This window comes from Trachypithecus francoisi, unplaced genomic scaffold (assembly GCF_009764315.1).
Source record: "Trachypithecus francoisi isolate TF-2019V2 unplaced genomic scaffold, Tfra_2.0 Lachesis_group4, whole genome shotgun sequence".
Classification (NCBI taxonomy): domain Eukaryota; kingdom Metazoa; phylum Chordata; class Mammalia; order Primates; family Cercopithecidae; genus Trachypithecus; species Trachypithecus francoisi.
In genome coordinates this window covers 30149723-30171048 of record NW_022681469.1, presented here as the reverse complement: position 1 = coordinate 30171048, position 21326 = coordinate 30149723, and the positions used below count along the sequence as shown (strand labels likewise).

The following is a 21326-nucleotide window of genomic DNA, read 5'->3' as shown; positions in this document are numbered from 1 at the left end:
GAGTGTGGCTGGACTAACCTGGGAGGGCTTTGGGGAGGAGGTGGATCAACAGGGAGGACTGGAGGGGCTCCAGGGGAAAAGGAGATAAACTTGTTGGGAGAGCCCCAGATCTGGAATATGAGGAGGGGATGCACAAGTGCTCCTGATGGGCTGGTAAAATCTCACAGCCAACCCCAGGGCCCCAGCGGAGTCCCAGGAGACAGTCCCGTCACTCCAGGAGCTGCAAGGCTTGGGTAGCAGGGGGCCACTAGGGGAGGAAGTACCACAGCAGTCCTAGTAAGAGTGGCCAGACAGCAGGCGCCCTGCTGCATCCAGGGTTGGTCTGGGTCACATGTCTCCTTGCAAACCCACACCCAGCTCAGGCAGAGGACAAAGGTTTCACTGCATTGGGCCTGATCGTAAATCCCACCCCTCCGGGTGAGCTGCCCACACCCGGGGCCTTGCCGCCTGCCTGGTCCAGACAGGCTGAGGCTCTGGGGCAACAGGTGCCCAGGAAGAAGTTTCTTTCAGCTTCCTCCCAAGGGCAGGGTGGGGGAAGACCAGGGTACAGGGGGAAAACCCCCAAGCAGGGCCTTTAGGTAAAAAGGGGTGATTACCCAGTGCCTCCCTAGACTCTTGGAGCCCCTCAGCCCCAGCCCCAGGCCCGACAGCTACGGGGTAGGGGGAGGGGAGGTCTTGCCAGTTTTTTTATGGACACAGCCTGTGCACTTTCGAGCCCTGGTGACTGGGTCCGCGGAGGCCCAGGCCCACCCCAGTCCTCTGCCCCTGCTCCCCACTTCCCCTCCGCTCCCCCTCCCCCCTTCCCTCACCTCCCACACCTCCCGCTGGCCCCCCTGGGGCACACCCCTTGGGCCAGCCCAGCGGAGCCACCCCCACCCCCAGGGATGGCCTCTGGACCGTTCCTCTTGCTGCTGTAGGAGCAGCACCCCGGTCCTCACCCTGCTGTGCCCAGCGTGGCTGCGAGGCTGGGAAAGTCCCCCACTCCCGCCTCTCCCGGGTACCCGCTCCCGTGCCTCCCAGGTCTGGAGACAACTGCACGAGGCCAGCGCTGGTCCTCGCCATCTGCCCCAGCATGCCGGCCACGGCATGCTCACTTTTCCTCCACGTTTAGCCTCTTCATTGTTGTCTTCTTAAGTTCTGGGACAGGATCTACAGAAACCAGCCCAGCAACTATTGCGCCCCATCCTTCTCCGCTGCTTGGGGGGCGACGTCTACCATTCCCGGCCGCGAGCCCAGGGACAGATGGAGCCTCTACCTGACACCGTCTTCCCGCAAACTCTTGCACAGTTCCTGCCATTGGCCTGAAGATCCCGGGGAATGAAAGCTTTAAACCTCTACCTTTTTTTTCCCGAAAGGGTGAGGGTGGCCCGGTAAGAGTGAGGGTGAGTGCATCGAAAGTCAGGATTGGGCCGGGCGCGGTGGCTCAAGCCTGTAATCCCAGCACTTTGGGAGGCCGAGACGGGCGGATCACGAGGGCAGGAGATCGAGACCATCCTGGCGAACACAGTGAAACCCCGTCTCTACTAAAAATACAAAAAACTAGCCGGGCGAGGTGGCGGGCGCCTGTAGTCCCAGCTTCTCGGGAGGCTGAGGCAGGAGAATGGCGTAAACCCGGAGGCGGAGCTTGCAGTGAGCTGAGATCCGGCCACTGCACTCCAGCCTGGGCGACAGAGCGAGACTCCGTCTCAACAAAAAAAAAAAACAAAAAAAGAAAGTCAGGATTGGGCCTCGCTCCTCAGTGGCCCAAGCCAGCCTCCAGCGGGATGCCCGGGAGCCCTCATCCTGGGCAATGGCGAGGGGGAGGGAGAGCAGCAGAGCCTGCGCCCCCCTCAGCGATGCCGACTCCGCCGCCTGGGCCTTGGGGCTCCTTGGGCGCCAGCACCCCAAACTGATCAGGGCGGGAGGGGAGCCTGGGAGGTCCCAGGTCGGCCGGGCGCACCCTGCTGTAGGCACCCACCCGAGTTCGGTCTCCAGGCACAGCTGGACGCGGAACCCGCCGTACTCCAGTCTTCATCCCTCCGCCCACAGGTGCCTGGTGGAGCCCTAGACTTGGGGTTGGGCAGCAGCCGGTACCGCTCTCCCTACCTTCGGGGCGCACCGGACGGGGACGCGGAGAGGTGCGCGCGGCTGCGGGTACCCACCTGTCTGCGGTGCGCCTGCGTGGCTGCGCCCTGGAGCACCGGTCCGGAAGGCGGGGCAAAGCTGGTTCTGCCGGGACTGCGCTGGGTTCTTCTGCATCGCGCAGGTCCCGCCCGGGGAGACCACTCAAGGCGGCCGGCACTTACCGGCGGTGACTACGTACCTGGACTGAGCATTGGGCCAGACAGCGCGGTGGCCTAGACGACCACTGGGCTCCTTTGGCAGTCTGGAACAGGGAAATAGTAAATCCTCAACCCCAAATTCCCCCCGCGCTCCGCCCCCTGATTCCCCCCAGCTCTGAAGGATCCTCAGGTCTTCCCTGGCCCACGCCCTCGGTGGGACTGGCACCTGAAAGAGATGGTTTCCCGTGTCAAGAGCGTTAGGATGCTGGGTGGTGGCTTGCGCCTGTAATCCCAGGGCTTCGGAAAGACCAGGCAAGAAGATCGCTTGAGTCCAGAAGCTGGCCAGCATGGGCAGCATAAGGAGACCCAGTCTCTACAAAATAATAAAAAGAAATTAGCCGGGCATGATGGTGAGCGCCTGTAGTCCCAAGGTACTCTGGAGGCTGAGGCGGGAGGATCACTTGAGATGGGGAGGTGAGACTGCAATCAGCCATGATGAAGCCACTGTATTCTAGGCTGGGCAATACATTACGGACCTGTCTCAAACAAAACAAAACAAAAAATCAAGAGAGGACTCAGGTTGGGGGAGGATGTCTCTTTTCTGCCTTTACAGAGAGGGTAGCCCACATCCACAGAGCCAACTCATCCTGTTGCCACTCTGACATGTCCCAGCCTGGGCTGAGGTTTTGCTTCCAGAGGCCCTGCCCTCTGGGGTTCTGAGGCCTGTGCAGCCACCTCAGTCTGCTCCCACAGGAAGGGACCATCACCTGCACCCAGAAGCCATGCCCAAGAGGACCCTGCCCTGAGCCAGGAGCGTGCTGCCCACACTGTGAGCCAGGTCAGCCTCCTGCCAGCCTCAGCTCCACCTCCTGCATGACTTCTGTGGCCCACAGCCACAACCTGCCACCTGAGGGTCAACGAGTCTGGGACATGCCCAGGGGTGCCTGTCCTCTCACTCTGACGGTAGCCAGGGGAGTGCGGAACCCATGCACAAGTCGGCAAATACTGGCTCTGGCCTGGGACTGAGCCAGAGACCCTAGGGAAACAGGCACAAAATCTTTTTCCTTCCCTCAGGGAGCCTTCAATCTAGTTGAGAAGATAAGCTCATAGTCAAGCTACCACAAGATGTAAGACCCATTGGGCAAATTAAGAGGAGGTGTAGAAGGCTGCAGTGTGTGCTTTGCCAGAGGAGGATACAGGAGGCAGCAGAAGCCTGTCCAGTCTGGGCAGTCAGGGGACCTTTCCAGACAATGGGTCCTTTGAGCTGGGTCTTCATGGGAAAGTGGTATTCCACCTGAAGGAGAGGGAGTATGTGAGGGTCCTCTGTGCACAAGGACAGGGTAGAGAGAGGTGGGTTGTAGGAGGTCCATGTGGGAAGGCCATGGGAACAGGCTGCTGGAAGCCTTGCAATTAGGACTTTCTTCTATGGGCAGTGGGGGGCACTGATGGCTGAAGCAGTGTGTGGCATGGTCAAGGGGGCACTTGAGGAATATTCACCTGGTGGGGGCTGGATGCAGACGGAGGCATCAGGGCTGTGACAGCAGTTGTCTAGGCATGGAACCAGGGATGGCAGTGGGCTAGAGAAAGGGAGGTGTTTCTAAAGGATGGGCAGGAGCCTGTGACTGGCTGGGTCCCCTGGAATAGTGGAGGCCGAGTTTGGGACACTAGGATAGCAGTGGGAGGGACGTGAAGAGAGCTGGGAGGAAGAGGAGGTCATGGCTATGCAGGGGGGTGTTACTGGTTTACAAGGGACTAGTGTTGCCAGATTTCACAAATAAAAATGTAGAACGTCTTGTTAAATTTGAATTTCAAATAAACAGCACAATGTTTTGGCATAAGCTCAGAGTCACAGTGGGAATCAGCTGTAGAGAATGGAATCAATTTGAGGTCCTTAGGATCCTGGGGGCTGGCCAGACCTGTTCACACTGACCTCCAGCCAAGTAGCGTGGACCTATCCTTGGCACGACCTACTAGGCCTTCTCCCTGGAAAAGTTATTGTCATGAGAAGTCCAAGCCTCTTCACCATCCCTGGTCACTGTGACTCTCAGCTGCTTCCTGCCCAGCTCACCCCCTGCTCTGCCCAGTTCCACACCCCAGCACCCCCACCTGCCCTCTTCATGCCTCTATCAGAGCCGCTGAGTGTTGCTGGACAGCATCTCACCACTCCATTGCTTCCATGGAAGATTCGTGGCCACAAACCTCAACGAGCACCAGACACTGCCAGAAATCCTCCTACAATCTCTTGGCAAATCATTCTCCCTGTCTCTGAGAGGAGCATTTTTTTTTTTTTTAACTTCCAGTGGTTCTGCCCCTTACTTGCCATGTGATCTTGGCAAGTTATTGAACCTCAGTCTCAGGTCCTCCCCTGTGAAACAGGGGTAACAAGAGCACCTCTGTCATTACTCTCGTTAAGGATTGTCTTAGGCTGGGCACGGTGTCACGCCTGGAATCCCAGCACTTTGGGAGGCTGAGGTGGGTGGATCATCTGAGGTCAGGAGTTCGAGACCAGCCTGGACAACATGGTGAAACTCCATCTCTACTAAAAATACAAACATCATTTGCCGGGTGTGGTGGTGCCTGTAATCCCAGCTACTTAGGAGGCTGAGGCAGGAGAATCACTTGAACCTGGGAAGTGGAGGTTGCAGTGAGCTGAGATCCGTGCCACTGCACTCCATCCAGCCTGGGTGACAGAGCAAGACTGTCTCAAAAACAAAATAAAACAAACAACAACAAACAGACAAACAAAAAACGATTGTCTTAGCCTGAGTTCCTGGAAATCAGAGACTGAGTCAAAGGCTTGTATGCAGGCTGATTTTGGAATATGATCCCCAGGAGCAGGAGGGAGGATGGGCAGTGTGAAACTGGGAAGGATGGAGAGCCAATACAAGGGTGCATTATGCAATGGCGCCGACCACTGCGGTGGGCATCAGCATCCAGTCCTGCAGGTCTGGGGGAGCCACATGAAAGGGAGGCAGGCAGTAGAAGCCATTGGCACTGGGAGGCCCCCAGGGCATTAACTGCTCCCAGTTATGCATGAGCCAGTGCTCGCGTGGTTTCCCGAGTGTATCCAATGCTGTGCATCAGAGAAATTCCAACATGAGAGAGGTAGATTTGCAGCCAGGACCTGAGGAGAGACGCTGTCAGGATGCACTGTGTGGAGCTGCTTGCAAGTTGTGTATGATTGGAATGAGGTACGACTGAGAGGACTTGCATAAGAGGTGGCCAGCACAGGTGTTAAGTGGGATAATACGCACAGAAAACTTTTTACAATGCCCAACACATTTTAAGCGCCGCAATTTGTTATTATTTTTATTGTCATAATCATCATCTCCCTCTGAGGTCCAAACCGAAATGTCAGTATTAACATTTTTTAAAAATCTGCAATGGAAGGTAAAGAAGCTTCTGGAAAACTCACCCTATGAAGTGAAAGCCCAGGGCCCTGAGGAAAGGATGTTATTTGCAAGGTGCTTGAGTTCCACAGTTGAGTATGATCACTGAGTGCCCCTTTGTTGGGTGCCAGGCACTGTGCTTGATGCAGGGATACAGTGGCGAATGAGACAGGCTCCTGCCCTGAACCTTTCGGGAAACAAGACTCCTGGTAGAAGGAACAGCATGAGCACCAGACTCAGGTCCACACAAATGTCATTCTTGGAATAAGCATCTGGCCTGTTTTTCTCTGCTAGGTGGTGGGGGCCCTGGTGCAGCCTTTCTGACCAGAAACACTTCTTTCTTTAGAAGAAGGGGATTTGGCTAGAGAAGGAAGGAAGGAATGGCTTGGGCCCAGGCTTGAGTCCTTGCTTGGCCTGGAAGCCCCTCTGTGGGGACACTGCTGGTTCCCTTACCTTGATGCATGGGCCTCTGGGAGGCATATGGCCGCAGCAGCAGCATACTATGCTCAGTCGGGTGGAGTTCAGAGTCAGTGAGTTCCGAATTCAATTCCTGTGCTACCACTTACTAACTGCGCTGAGTGTCCTCTCATTCTCCCTCCTCTCCTCCTCTGTCATTTATTCCCTGTCCCTCTTGGTCTCCTACAGACGGCATCACTCTGTGCTTTCATGCCTTCTGGTTTCCTGTTGGTTCCACCAATGACAGGCCCCAACAGGGGATGAGCGGGCAGGAGGGAGAATGGTTGGCGTATTTCTTCCCCCTCTTCCTCCTGCTCTGCCTGGGCTCCCGAGGTTACACTCTTCCTTCCCCTTTGTCCCCTCAGCCCGGGAGGTGGCAGTGGCTTCCTGCTACTGTTAGTCCCTGGGGGGCCTCAACATTCCTTGCTGGTCCTTATAACCATGTCTGCACATCTGTGAACAGCTCCTTCTTCACATTCTCTTTAGCTAAATCGTTTTTGGGGGAATTCTGTTTCCTCTTGGTCCTCAACTGATATGCTAACCTTAACCACTTGCTCCACCCAGTTACTTAACCATCCCTAAGCCCAAACCCTTCATCTGTAAAATGAAGTAATACTCCCTACCTTAAGCTGGGAGGATTCGACTGGGCAAACCTAATACACTGGTTCGCTCCTGAGCGTGTGGTACCCGGCACACAGGAGATCCCAGCATAAGTGACTCCCATTCTTACTGCCTTTGGGGTGCACTGCTCACGTAGCAGGTTGGTTTTCTCTGTGAGTTTGGTGGCTGGAAGCAAAAGGTCACTGTGGGGAGGGAGGCAGAGAAGGGATTAGTAAGTGATTAGATTTTTCTGCTTCATTGGATATCTTTTAAATCACGACAGTTGTGACAAACGAAATAAGCTAACAGGCCAGCTGAGCAGCCGCAGTAGGCAGGGGGATGTGCTTTTTATCAAAGATCTGAGATTCTAATGCCACAACTCATATCTCACAGCCTGGCGACATCTTTCGTAAATTCAGACTACGTAGCCCACCAGTCCCCTCCCGGGAGGGATTTCGTTTGCTCGTCCTTAAAATGCCCCACAGGTCCACCTCACTGCATTCCAGGCACAATGCCAAGCTGCAGTGTTGCCCACTCAAGTACAAAATGTCAATCCACACTCCCGGCCGGCCTGCCGGGTCATACGCAGGGTTGGGACCCAATACTTCCTTGTTGGATGGAACCTGCTGGGATTTGAGGACTGTGTGTGAATGTGAGTTTTTTGTTTTGTTTCCAGTATAGAAAGACCAAGGCACTCAGATTGCACTATACATATATAAAATGTATTGCACTATATATAATAAATATATATATAATAAAGATATATATCTTTATATACGTAATACATATAAAATAAAGTTTACTAAACTATATATATATTAATTTAATTGTTGGGGGGTCTTGCTCTGTCACCCAGGCTGGAGTGCAGTGGTGCAATCACAGCTCATCTCAGCCTTAACCGCCTGGGCTCAAGCAATCCTCCCACCTCAGCCTCCCAAGTTGCTGGGACTACAGGTGTGTGCCATCATGCCTGGCTAGTTTTTTATTTTTTATTTTTGTAGAGACGGGGTCTCTTCCTATGTTGTCCAGGTCAGTCTCGAACTCCTGGACTCAGGCTATCCTCCCACCTCAGCCTCCCAAAGTGCTGGGATTACAGGTGTGAGCCACTGCACCCAGTCGTATTGCATATCTGAACCCCATGCCACAGCCTGCCCCTGGGGGCTGGGCAGGAGGTTTCCAGGCACTCACACAGTGACCCCCCAAGCCTGGAGGTTCTGCAGCTGGAGGAAAACTTGCCAGTAGAGCCTCATGCCTCTTCTCACCTGGGGCTTCTTTAATCCCTTTTGACTTCTCAAAGGCTGACCACTGGGGATCCTATTAGGGTTTGGAGAAGCTAAGAGGTTTGGGGAAGTGTGCCCCCCACCTGGCATTCTCTCTTCTTCCCACCACAGCTCTTCCTGTCCTTCCTGGCCTTGCTCTCAAGCTTCCACAGTGCCTCCCCTCACAGTCCAGTAGGACTGTCTGCGATGATGGACGTGTTCTAGATCTGTGCTGTCCAATGAAATGGCCACATAAAGCTATTGGCACCTGAGCAACTGAGTGTCTGAATTTTTCATTTTAATTAATTTCATTACTTTAATGTAACTAGCCATGTGTAGCTAGTGACTTACCGTACTGGGCAGCACATATTTAAGCTTCGAAGACTCCAATTTTCAAGACAATTTACTCCCACAGGCTGAGAAAGTTTTGTAACAGATCCACGATGGCTATGATGTGAATAAGGCCCCCTAGAACTGTAAGGCACAAAGCTCCCCCTGTGGCAGCCCCGGCTTCAGGAGCTTCCCCTTGCACCCGATAGGGCAGTGATATGACTCCTGGGCCGAGTGCTCAATGGGTTCCAGGCCCATGTCAGGTGGGCTACACAGATGGTGATTTGTGCTCACAGCTGCTCTAGGAGGTAGGTGATACGATGGTTCCCAGGAAACTCCAAACCCAGGACTTGGAGAATTTAAGAGGCTCAGGCAGAGGAGAGGAGCTGGTTCTCCACCCCAACTCTGGCGGGCCCCAGACTCTCCACCACAACACAGACCTCTGCTTGCACCCCTCAGCCCCTGCACCTGCCCCACACCCTCCAAGTGGCTTCTCTGCACACTGAGAGAAGTTCAGCTTCTCCATGGTTTCCACAGCACTGGGTCTTCCCTCTGCTACGGCATCCAGGCTTATCTCCTGGGGCGCCAGGCCAGGGGTGCCCTGGGAGCTGGACTTTGCCATCTCTGCACTCCCCTGTTTTTTTGGAGAGAGGAACGGCCCTGGGGGTTATTTGGATGGGCACACACAGAGGTCTCTCCTCCAACTGCCTCAAACCACATGCAGTGCCCAGAAATTGGGTTGGGGGGGTGGTCCTGAGACTCGGAAGCCCCTTTGGCCCCTGCTCTTATGATCCTGATTCGTGGCTGCAGAATTCAGACCTCCAACAGACAATGCCTGTTGGGGCTGAGCAGCCTGGGGGCTGGGTGAGGAGGGGCATAGCCCACACCTGCCAAGGGCCCTATGCTTTGGGGCAGCTCAGCACCTCTCAGCTATTCTCTTGAATCCCATAGCAGTCAGGCCCTGAGTTGCCAATGTTTGCCTTCCCCAGCTGGCTGGCCAGAGGAGACATTATCTCTCAGAAACTTGGATCAAGACTAGCCAAGGGGCCTCTGGACAACAGCCTGGCCTCACCCAGCACCATAAATCCCACCCCACTGTTTGGAGGCAAGCAGGACCTTAGACGGGGGCCGAGGCCATGGGAATGGCGGCTGCTGCTGCTAAATAATGGGAAGTAGGAGCATCCAATGCAAGCGGCTAGTTAGAGGCCAGTGGATCAAAACTGCAGCTGGGGCCCTCTCAGGGCACCGTGTGTCCTGGCACCCAGTGGTGATCTCAGGCTACTCCCCTTTTTCGGTAACAATTTTATTGAGATATAAGTCACATACCATATAATTTACCCATCTAAAGTATACAATTAAATAGTTTAGGCCGGGCACAGTGGCTCATGCCTGTAATCCCAGCACTTCGGGAGGCTGAGGTGGGAGGATTACTTCAATCCAGGAGTTCGAGATCAGCCTGGGCAACATAACAAGACCCTGTCTCTACAAAAAAGATAAATAAAACATTAGCCAGGCATAGTGGCACATGCCTGTAGTCCCAGCTACTTGGGAGGCTGAGGTAGGAGGATTGCTTGAGCCTGGGAGGTCGAGGCTGCAGTGAGCCATGATTGTACCACTGCACTCAGCCTGGGGGGACAAAGCGAGTCCCTGACTCAAAAAAATTTTTTTTTCAATATAATCACAGAGTTGTGCAACCATCACCACAACCAATTTTGGAACATTTCATCATCCCAAAAAGAAATCCTGTACCCTATCCTGTCCCAAAGCAAACCACAAATCTACATTTTTTTTCTCTGTGGATTTGCCTGTTCTGAACATTGTATTTACACAGAATCACACAATATGTGGTCTTTCGTATCTGACTTCTTTCACGTTGCATGTTTTAAAAGCTCATCCATGTTGTAGCATGCAGCAGTACTTCATTCCTTTTTACAGACAAATAATATTTCATTGCATTTATATGCCACATTTTATTTATCCATTCATCAGGTGACAGACATTTGGGTTGTTTCTACTTTTTGGCTGTTATGAAGAATGTTGCTTAAACATTCATATACAAAGTTTGTGTGGACATGTGCTTTCATTTGTAAGGAGGAATAGAATTGTGGCATTATATGGGCCTCTATGCTTAAGCTTTTTTTTTTTTTTTTAAACAGAATGTTGCTCCGTCACCCAGGCTGGAGTGCAGTGGCATGATCTCAGCTCACTGCATTCTCCACCTCCCGGATTCAAACAATTCTCCTGCCTCAGTCTCCCAAGTAGCTGAGATTACAGGTGTGTGTCACCACACCTGGCTAATTTTTGTATTTTTAGTAAAGACGTATTTTCATCATGTTGGCCAGGCTGGTCTCGAACTACTGACCTTAAGTGATCCACCCACCTCGGCCTCCCAAAGTGCTGGGATTACAGGCATAAGCTACCACGCCCAACCTCTATGTTTAAGCTTTTGAGCAACTACCAGACTGTTTTCCAAAGTGGCTGCACTGTTGTACATTTCACACACAACAGCAGTATGCGAGGGTTCCAATTTCTCCACATTCTTGCCAATACTTCTTATTATCTGTCTTTTTTATTATAGCTATCCTGTAAGTGTGAGTGGTATTTTATTGTGGTTTTGATTTACATTTTCCTAATGAGTAATGATGTTGAGCATCTTTTCACGTACACACTAGACATTTATATATTTTAATCAGAGAAGTGTCTATTCAAATCCTTTGCCCACTTTTAAACTGGGCTATTTGTCTTCTTATTATTCAATTGTAAGAGTTATTTATATATTCTAGATACAAGTCACTTATCAGGCATATAGTTAGCAAATATTTTCTCCCATTCTATGGGTTGTCTTTTCTTTTTTTGATGGTGTCCTTTGCAGAACAGAAGTTTTTAATTTTGATGAAATCCAATTTATGTTTTATTCTTTTGTTGCTTGTGCTTTTGGTGTCATTTTAAAGGAATCATTATCTAGTCTAAGGTTAGGAAGATTTATCTCTATGTTTATTTATGGGAGTTTTATAGCATTAGCTCTTCTATATAGGTCTTTGATCCATTTTAGTTAATTTTTATATATTGTGTGAAGTATGGTTCTGATGTTAGTTGCATGTATGTTTATAATTATCACATCTTCCTGATGGATTACACTTTTTTTTTTTTTTTTTTTTGAGATGGAGTCTCGCTCTGTAGCCCAGGCTGGAGTGCAGTGGCCGGATCTCAGCTCACTGCAAGCTCCGCCTCCCGGATTTATGCCATTCTCTTGCCTCAGCCTCCCCAGTAGCTGGGACTACAGGCGCCCGCCACCTCGCCCGGCTAGTTTTTTTTTTGTATTTTTTAGTAGAGACGGGGTTTCACCGGGTTAGCCAGGATGTTCTCAATCTCCTGACTTTGTGATCTGCCCGTCTCGGCCTCCCAAAGTGCTGGGATTACAGGCTTGAGCCACCGCGCCCGGCCGGGTTACACTTTTATCATTATAAAATGTCCCTCTTTATCTTTAGCAATTAAAAACAATTTTAAATCTACTCTGTATGATAGTTTTCTTATGGTTGCTGTTTGCTATATATATATATATATAGGAAATCATATATATACACATATATTATGTATATATATATGAAACACATTGGAAATCAAACCCGAGTAATTAACATTTTTTAAAGTGGATAATGATAAATCAACATTGTATATTTTAAAAAGTAAATCATTTAAGAACTTTGGTGGTTTATTGCTGTAAGAAATTCCTTGCAACACATTTCAGAACTGATCAGGACAAACCTCTGGGTATCAGCATAGTCACTGTGAACTACTAGTTTAGGGTAGAGTTTCTGGCTCTGCTCTGTTCATCTGCTTGGAAGTTTGACTAATAAACTTCTGGGCCACTTCATCATCATCACATATATGTACATACATATATAATATTTTTAAGAATTTTAATTTTTTATTCCTCTTACATTTCCCCTTGTTTATTCACAAGAATTATATATAATTAACATGTTTGTCTAAATAAATTCAAAAGACCATTTAAAAAGAAAAGTTAAAACACAGATAAAAATACTGGCAGTTTGTTTTTTTCTTAGTGGTACATAAATATGTGCATAATTACAATTGGTGACATGATGAAACATGATACAATAAATTTAAATTAGTATGAAATAGTATGATACAACATTAGGACAACAGATGCCATATGACTCTGATAACACCTCCATTTACTTTCCTAAAGTTTTGCAAACATTTCACTCTTGGTTATCACTTCAAAAGAATGGGCAAAATCTTAATGCACGGCTTCCTACCACAGCACATCTTCCTGACTCTTGGTATCTAACTCCTTGGGGACCAGTTTTGGGGCTTCACTCCTCACTCTCCAGGGATCTATTACTTCCTTGTTAGCGCTCCTCATCAGTGTGCTGGCTCTCTCGCTCCAAAATCTATTGATCAATTGCAGATCATTCAAGGGCTGTTCAAAGTGGAGGGGAAATATTCCTTTTCAGCTAGAGTTTTGGATGCATATTTGGTTTTAGGTTTTTTTTTTTTTTTTGGACAGAGTCTCACTCTGTCACCCAGGCTGGAGTGCAGTGGCGTGATCTCAGCCTCCTAGGTTCAAGCAATTCTCGTGCCTCAGTCTCCTGAGTAGCTGGGATTACAGGTGTGTGTCACCATGATTGTAGGTATCAATTTTTTCTACCCTCTTATTAAATCTATTTATATCTTTAAATCTAAAGTGTGCCTCCTGTAAATAGCATGTTGTTGGATCTTGTTTTTAATTTGTATGTTTTTAAATTAATTTATTTTTATTTTATTTTTATTTTTTGAAGACAGGGTCTTTCTTTGTTGTCCAGGCTGGAGTACTGTGGTTCATCACAGCTGTAACCTTGAACTCCTGGGCTCAAGCAACCCTCCCACTACAGGCTCCTGAGTAGCTAGGACTTACAGGTGTGTGCCACCATGCCAAGCTAAAATTTTATTTTTTGTAGAGTCGAGGTCTCTCTATGTTGCCCAGGCTGAAACTCCTGGCCTCAAGCAATCCTTCTGCTTTGGACTCCCAAAGTATTGGGATTACAGGCACGAGCCACCGCAACTAGACAGATCTTATTTTTAAATTGAGTCTGACTATCTCTGCCTTTTGGTTGGCTTGTTTAATCCAGCAGTGCTCAACCTTTTTGGCACCAGGGACCGGTTTCGTGGAAGACAATTTTTCCACAGACAGTGGAGGGTGGTGGTGGTGGGTGGTTGAGGGGCAGGCTGGTTTCAGGATGAAACTGTTCCACCTCAGATCATCAGGCATTAGATTCTCATAAGCAGTGTGCAACCCAGATCCCTCTCATGTGCAGTTCTCAATATGGTTTGAGCTCCTATGAGAATCATTTTCTTTTTCTTTTTTTTTTTTTTGAGACAGAGTCTCAGTTTATCACCCAGGCTGGAGTGCAGTGGCAAGATCTTGGCTCATTACAAGCTCTGCCTCCTGGGTTCAAGCGATTCTCCTGTCTCAGCCTCCCAAATAGCTGGGACTACAGGTGCCCACCATCACGCCCGGCTAATTTTTAAATTTTTAGTAGAGATGGGGTTGTGCCATGTTGGCTAGGCTGGTCCCGAACTCCTGACCTCAGGTGATCTGCCTGCCTTGGCCTCCCAAAGTGCTGGGATTACAGGTTGAGCCACTGTGCCTGGCCTCCTATAAGAGTCTAATGCCACCACAATCTGACAGGAGGTGGAGCTCAGGCAGTAATGCTCATTGCTTGCCTGCTGCTCACTTCCTGCCGTGAGGTCCAGTTCCTAAGAGACCAGAGACCACTACCAGTGCATGGTGTAGGGATTGGGGACCCCTGGTTTAATCCATTCACATTATCAATATACATAGTTGAATTTCCATCTGCTATTTTAAACATTTCATGTCTTTTTTTGCTCCTCTGTTTCTCCTTCACTGCTTTTTTTTTTTTACATTAAGTGAATACTTCTAGTGGGACATTTTAAATCCTTTAGCGATTTTTTAACTACATTTTTGAGTGATTTTCGTTATGTTTGGTCTAGGGCTTACCTGTGGGCAGCGAGCTATACTGTCTTCCTGTCCCATCCAGGTAAGCTGCACACAGCAAAGGTCCTGGGCGGAGGCCATAGCAGGAAAGTTGCTTGAAGAGGGATGCGTGGCCTGGGACGAGGGGGCCCCAAGGAGGAGAACTGGGGCCTTGAGATGGCCACAGGGTGGCCCCAGTGAGCAAAACAGCGGCTGTGGCTTTGATGGGCATGTGTTTGGGCTGCACGGCCCTGGCGATCACCTCAGATTTATGAGTCAAAATAGATGTCCTGGCCCTAGGACAGGGGCCAGGGGTGAGCATTAAAGGGTGCGTCCTAGGGTCTGGGCACCACTGCTGTCAGGCTGCCTTGGCAGCTTCCTCTGCCACCCCCGTCCCACATCTTGACTGCCTCCCATGGTGAAGCCCTGAACTGTCCACACTCCCCTCTGCCCCAGGGGCCAATAAGAGTGGGGCAGGGCTCAGTGGGAACGGCAGCTGCCCCACCCTTCCCTTGCACATCCTAAAATGTGTCAAGGCCTGAGCTGGGACTGGCTAGAGGGCAGACAGGGGATGAAGGGCAGAGTGGGGCATCTGATGTGGGGAGGCATCGGGAGTGGAGGCTGGTGAAATGCTCTGCCTTCTCTGGTCAGCCGAAGCCCTGCTGAGAAAGTACCAGGTCCCTACTGGAACCCACTCTCCACACGTCTGGAAATCTTTGGAAACAGACCAGAGACCATGGCACACCTGTGCCATGGGTGAAGACCCAGGGTCACCTACACACCAGAGTCCACCCAGTAGGACAGGGTGCCCTGCCACTCACTCAGACTTCCACAGGAGCCTGACTGAGGGCTTGAGGGAACAGAGTTCATCTCTTAGTTGGGGCTGGGGTGCATAATGGGAGGGAAGCACTGCCCTTTCATCTTCACTGCAGGCCCCTGCCCCTCATCCCAGTGATGCTCAGCTTCCTGGCATCTACCACACGGTAGTGCAGGGTGCTGCCTGCCAAGCTCTGGTCCAAGGTAGAGGTGGGGGTACAGTGTCTGAAGACCCACATGGGAGACCGCAGAGGAGAGGGCCTGCCCTAGGCCTCTGACCTCTCACCCTGGCCCTCACCCCCAATCCCAGTGCTGGCTCCTGGAACCCAAAGACTAAGAGCCCCTTGCAAGGTCTTCCCCATGAGATCCGGGCCTCACTGCTTCTCCACCTCTGCACCCTTGGACAGTCAAGGCTGGTAGGCCCATGTGGCCTCCACCAAACCCCTGAGTCTCCTGGGAGATGTACCTGGAGCAAGAGGGGTGATTAACAATCATACCATGACTTGCAGTGGGGTATGCAGGTCAGAGAATGCACATGCACAGGCGTGCAGGTGCCCGCTCAGTGTCAGTTTCCTCCCAGCCCTGCCAGGGGCCAAGAGGAAAGCACTCCCTCCCCGCATTAGCTGCCACCAGTCCTGCTTTCCAGGGCACTCGGAACATGCATGGCCCCCGGGCCAGCTCTGCCCCTCCCACCAGGAGGTATGGGCAAGAGATAGGGGGCCAAGAGAATGGGACAAAAGGGATTTCCTCTGCCTGCAATCTTCCCCTGGCAAAGGTCCCAAAGGACGGCCCTCTGAGGGTGGAGGTGGTTCCCAGCTGATGCTAGGTCCTGGATGCCTGGAAGTTCCACAGTAGCTTTCAGAACCCTGTCTACACCTTTGCAAGTGTCCACTTCACTCAACTCTCCTCTGTCCAATATCACCTGTCTCCTGCCAGAACCCTCACCTGGAGCCACCTACATGCAGGGTGGACTCTTGGCCTGGGTCCCTGGGGCAGTCAGGGAGCCTGATAGACATAACCAAATCCCTGGAGACAGTGCTCAGTCTCCCAAGAGTTTGGAGGGAAGCAGAAGAGGGACTGGCAGGACAACTCGGCGATGGCCCAGAAGAGCCAGACTGGAGGGAGTGTGGAGAGAAGACGGCACCACCTTGCCTCTTTGTGAAGGATGCTTCTCGGATCTGTTCTTTTTCTTTCTTTTTTCTTTTTGAAAAAATTACTTAGGGCTGGGTTCAGTGGCTCACACCTGTAATCCCAGCACTTTGGGAGGCCAGGAGATCAAGACCATCCTGGCCAACATGGTGAAACCCCGTCTCTACCATAAATACAAACATTAGGCGGGCATCATGGTGGGTGCCTGGAGTCCCAGCTACTTGGGAGGCTGAGGCAGGAGAATTGCTTGAACCAGGGAGGCTGAGGCAGAAGAATTGCTTGAACCAGGGAGTCGGAGGCTGCAGTGAGCCGAGATCGTGCCACTGCACTCCAGCCTGGGTGACAGAGCGAGCTCCGTCTCAAGAAAAAAAAAAAAAGAAAATTACTTAGAATTTTTATTTTAAACATACTTGAAAGACTTATTTAAGACATAGTTACATATAAGTCTTTTGCTTAGGCATGAAGGAAAATACAAACCATATAAATTAGTTAAGCTTTTCCTAAAAACTCCTTTTTTTTTGAATACAGGTTCCAGTGATTCTCCTGCTTCAGCCTCCTAAGTTAGATGGACTACAGGCATGCGCCACTGTGCCTGAGTATTTTTTTGTATTTTTAGTAAAGACAGGGTTTCACCACGTTAGCCAGGCTGGTCTCAAACTCCTGACCTCAGGTGATCTGCCCACTTCAGCCTCCCAAAGTGCTGGGATTACATGCATGACCCACCGTGCCCAGTCAAAACTTCTTGACATTTAGAGTTTGAATCTTCTGAATCATGAAACATTTAAAAAATTTTTACATTTACATACAGTAAAATTCACTCTTTTTAGCGTACGGTTCTAGGAGTTTTGGCAAAGGTGGAGAGTTGTGTAAACACTGACACAGTCAAGAGACAGAACTGTTCCCACCACTTCATGCCGTCCCCTCGTGGTCGACCCTTCCCCATATCCCATCCCCTAATTTTTTCCCTGTTTCTTGATTTTTCTTGGGCCTGTTCCTGTAGTAAGGCAGCCGGTGTGGGGGGTGGCAGGCAGGCTCTTTGGGGGTCCATGATCATTCTTTCGGTACATGGGCCTCCTTCTCTACATAGACAACACTCCAGGGCCAGGGTGAGGAAGGAGGCCGCCAGCAGCCAGCTGCTTTCCACCCTTCCCCTACAGTGTCAGGCCCAGTGGAGGGAGAGGGGAAAAGGAGGGCGTGTCCCAGGGGCAGTCTAGGGATCTCTGAGTTGAGGGAAAGTGGGGACCTGTATGCCTCCCTGGCTCTGCCTGCCCCAGGGAATCAGGCAGGACAGCTGATCATGGTGAGGCAGTCGCCCAGAACCGCCAGAGCACCGGACATGTTCTACGGAGCAGCTACTGCTATGTTTAGTAGAATCACTTCCACTGTGTGTCCGGCGCTGGGCTGGGCCTGATCCTCACCACGGAACAGCAGTTCTTTGTTGCTGAGGGTGTATCATTAGTTCCATTTCACAGTGAGGACACCCAGACTTGAGAGGTTGAACAACTTACCGAGCTCATCCAGCTACGACCTGAACCCAAGTCTGTTTGGTTCCCAAAGGATAAAATGTCACTGATGGTTTAGTCAGGTTCAAGTGCCAGTGCCTCATGTGACTAGCTACTGTGTGCCTTTGGGTAAACTGCCCCACCCTTCTGAGCTCGGCTGACTGTCCCCTGGCACAGTCCTCTTGGGCTCGCCTATGGTCTGCTACTGCAAAGCAGAGCCTCCTTAGGGCCAGTGAAGAGGCCCCATAAGCTCTTTCCTGCCTGAGCAGGTGCCCCTTTCTTCTTCCTAACTTCTCCTGCACCCCCACTCCCTAGCAATGGCCCCTGGACAGGTTATCAGGGTATGTCAGTATCCCCATGGCTTTGGAGGTGCTGCTCCAGGAGAGAAAGGAGGAGGACAAACTGGAAGACACAGAGGAGACCTGACCCTCGAGACAGGCATGGGTTGGCGGAGACGCTCCTGAATCCACAGGTCCACTGGCGCACTCAGGGGTCCAGTCTGCCCAGCACAGGGGTCTGGGTGGGCATCAGGCTTCAGTTGGCTCCTGGCTTGGAGAACTGCAAAGTATCAAGGCTCCAGGACACTGGCCTGGTAAGAACCTGCCCCCAGAACCCCCTCCAATGAGGCCTGACACCCCTTTTTTCCCTGAAAGGGCTCAAGACAGGAGAGGGGGCCCTGGCCCATGGCCCCCACAGGGTTCTTCAGCCCCTAGGCTCTCCGCTTTCTTGACTTTCTGCCCCCAGAATCAGAGGCTACAGGAACAGAAGAGACTCCTGGAAGGTGCCCCACCCAGAGGCCCCAAGGCCTGACCCACAGGGTCATAGTGTTGGCCCGGGGTGAGCAGCTGGCAAGAGCCAAACACCAGGCCCTGCAACTCCATTCAGCTGCCAGCCCCCAAGTGCTCCTTCTCCTCCCTGCCTCACACCTGAAATGCTCAACTCGCAACCCACCCCCTACACCCCACCCCTCAGGGGCCAGAGAGGGACCGCTGGGACATGCCTCCTCATAGTTGAGTGTCCAGAGGCCACACAAGAGGAATATCATACCCCACACCCCTCCCATGACCTCACACATCAGTGACTGCAGGCCAGAGAGTATCGGGGTCAGCCCTGGAGAGGACCCCGCAGAGGGTGGCTCTGTCACCTCCACACCACTCTGAGGAGAGCACCCCATGCCCTTGGGCTGGCCCTGCCATCCTGGAGAGAATTGCCTCTCTCCCCCTTTCCCATCTGAGCCCACCTGGGTGGGACCACCATCCTGCCCAGGAACAGCCCTAGCCTTGGTTCTAAGCCGCAGGGGCTTGAGATGGATCTGGTTCAGAAATGTTTTGGAGTCTGAGGCCGGGGGCCCCTGCACCCCACATCAAAGATAGGTGGACCTCGTGGGCCTGGTGGGGACACCTGCAGATGCTGAGCTCCAACCAGGCTCATTCTGGGACAAAAGAGAGTACTGGAGGTCTTCAGCTGGTGCCTGTGGGGCTGGGTTGGCATCTGTCCCCACAAAGCAAGGGCCGCAGAAGGCTGGGGTGTCTAGCTAGACTTTGTCCTTTTCCCTTTCCTCCTTGTCCAGGTGCCTCGTGCTCCACAGCGAGCCCGCGAGACATGCAGGAAGTACGGACATCCCACCCTGTCCGTGACAGAGCCCAGGAGCCAGGAGGGAAGTGGTTTGAGCACAGTCCTGAGCTAAGCAAGTTTTAGAAGCACTGAATCAGACCACGTGCAGCCAGTAGGGGAGAAGAGAACCTCTGGGCTGGTGTCCTGGAGGCCGGCAGTCAGGGGCAGGGGCGCAGGGGCGCAGACTCAGGGAGCGGAGCTGGGAGAGGAATCCCAGAGGAAAGTGAGAAGGCTTCAGCACATTTATTTAAAGGGAATGGTGAGAAATCTAGGAAAGAGTGAAACCCCAAGATCTGAGTGAAACCCCAAGATCTGAGGGTTTAAGTGAGAAAGACAGGTAGGCCAGCAGAGACTGGAGTTGTTGGGGAGTTCTGGTGGGTTTCAGGACTTGCTTGAGCTGTGGATCCATGGCCTGGAGGACAGTGTGAGGCCAGAACAGATTCCACGGACAAGGACAGGAGCCAGGTTGCAGGCACCAGAGAGGACAGGTGACCTGTCAGGGCCTGGAGCAAGGGCCCGGGCAGCTTCCTTCACAGGCCATGTGAAGACAGAGCCATGGATTGGGAAAGGTGGGGTCTCCAAGTGTAGAAGTGTTCATGGGACAGGCTGGCTGAATGGGGAACTTCCAGGTCACACCCCAAAATGCTCCGAGCCGGTGTTAGTTAGTAAGAAATGGGGGGGAAGGCCCAGCTGTGGCGTCCTGGGCATTAATCCTACAAAAGGTACCACTTCTATGTGCCAGAAACTTCAAAGCAAGTGAACACTTCAAATACAAGAACCAGAGGTGTTTTTTTTTTCTTTCTTCTTTTTTGTTTTGAGACGGAGTCTCGCTCTGTCACCCAGGCTGGAGTGCAATGGTGCGATCTCGGCTCACTACAACCTCCGCCTTCTGGGTTCAAGCAATTTTCCTGCCACAGCCTCCTGAGTAGCTGGGATTACAAGCATGAACCACCATGCCTGGCTAATTTTTGTATTTTTTTTAGTAGAGACAGGGGTTCCCCATGTTGGCCAGGTTGGTCTTGAACTCCTGACCTCAAGTGATCCACCTGCCTCGGCCTCCCACAGTGCTGGGATTATAGGCGTGAGTCATCGCACCCGGCCAAGAGGTGTTAAAACCTAAATCAGACTGTGTCATGCCTCAGGTCTGAACCTTCCAGTGACTGTCCCTAGCAAAGCCATAGCCTGTGAGGTGCCCCTGAAGGCCTCACCCAGTTTCATTACTTGAGGATTTATTGTCTATCTTACTCTGCAGAATGGAAGCTCCAGGAGGGCCGGGGTTTTTAGACAAAGTAGAAATTGTCCACCACTTTATCCTGGCAGGTACAACATGCCCGAGAAGCATTGTTGAATGTAGACTCACAGCCTATCTGTGACACTGGTGTCACCATTCTCCTTTACGGACGGGAAATGGGGTTTCTGGGGGAGTGAATGGCTTGCTCAGGTCACGCAATTCTAGATTGCAGAGTGAGGGTTTGACTCAGACCTGTTGGCCTCAGAGCCTGATGTCCAGCCAACAAGTTCTCAGAAACTTGGGTTTTCTGAGAAATAATGGGATGGCCATCCTACGGACTCCTGAGAGCCCAGGCCAAGGGGGTGGGTTTCCTGGGGTGGAGGTTTTGAGAGGCAAAGGCAGTTATCATCCACCCAGGCTGCACTGAAGGGGGCTGTTCCAGAGCCAGGGTGTATTGTTCAGCTGCCCAATGGGCCTCTGGGTTTCTTTCAGTTCCCTTTGGTGACACGGCTTCCCTCCTCCCCCCCGTCCCCCACCCCTGCCACCACACTCTACTCTCGCTCACACAGCGTAGCTTCTACTCGAGTCAGGGGAGGGTGCCTCCTACCACACCCTCAGCCTGTGATACTCCAGCCAGGGGAAATGGGGGAAGGGGCCCTCTCACCGTGGGGAGTGGGGGGCCTGGACAGACCTCCCTGTCCCCACTGCCTCCTGCCCC

General features: G+C 51.7%; 1 long non-coding RNA gene across 2 annotated transcripts; it reads left to right on the top strand.

Annotated features, from left to right (window-relative positions):
- Window positions 1-276: 276 nt before the first annotated feature.
- Window positions 277-2642, top strand: LOC117072975. Of its 2 annotated transcripts, none has more exons than XR_004433040.1 (3): window positions 277-417; window positions 1136-1370; window positions 2029-2642. It is a non-coding gene; the product is annotated as an uncharacterized LOC117072975 (long non-coding RNA). The 2 variants fall into 2 exon arrangements; XR_004433039.1 differs by having other exon boundaries at window positions 1136-1382.
- The last annotated feature ends 18684 nt before the right edge of the window (window positions 2643-21326 follow it).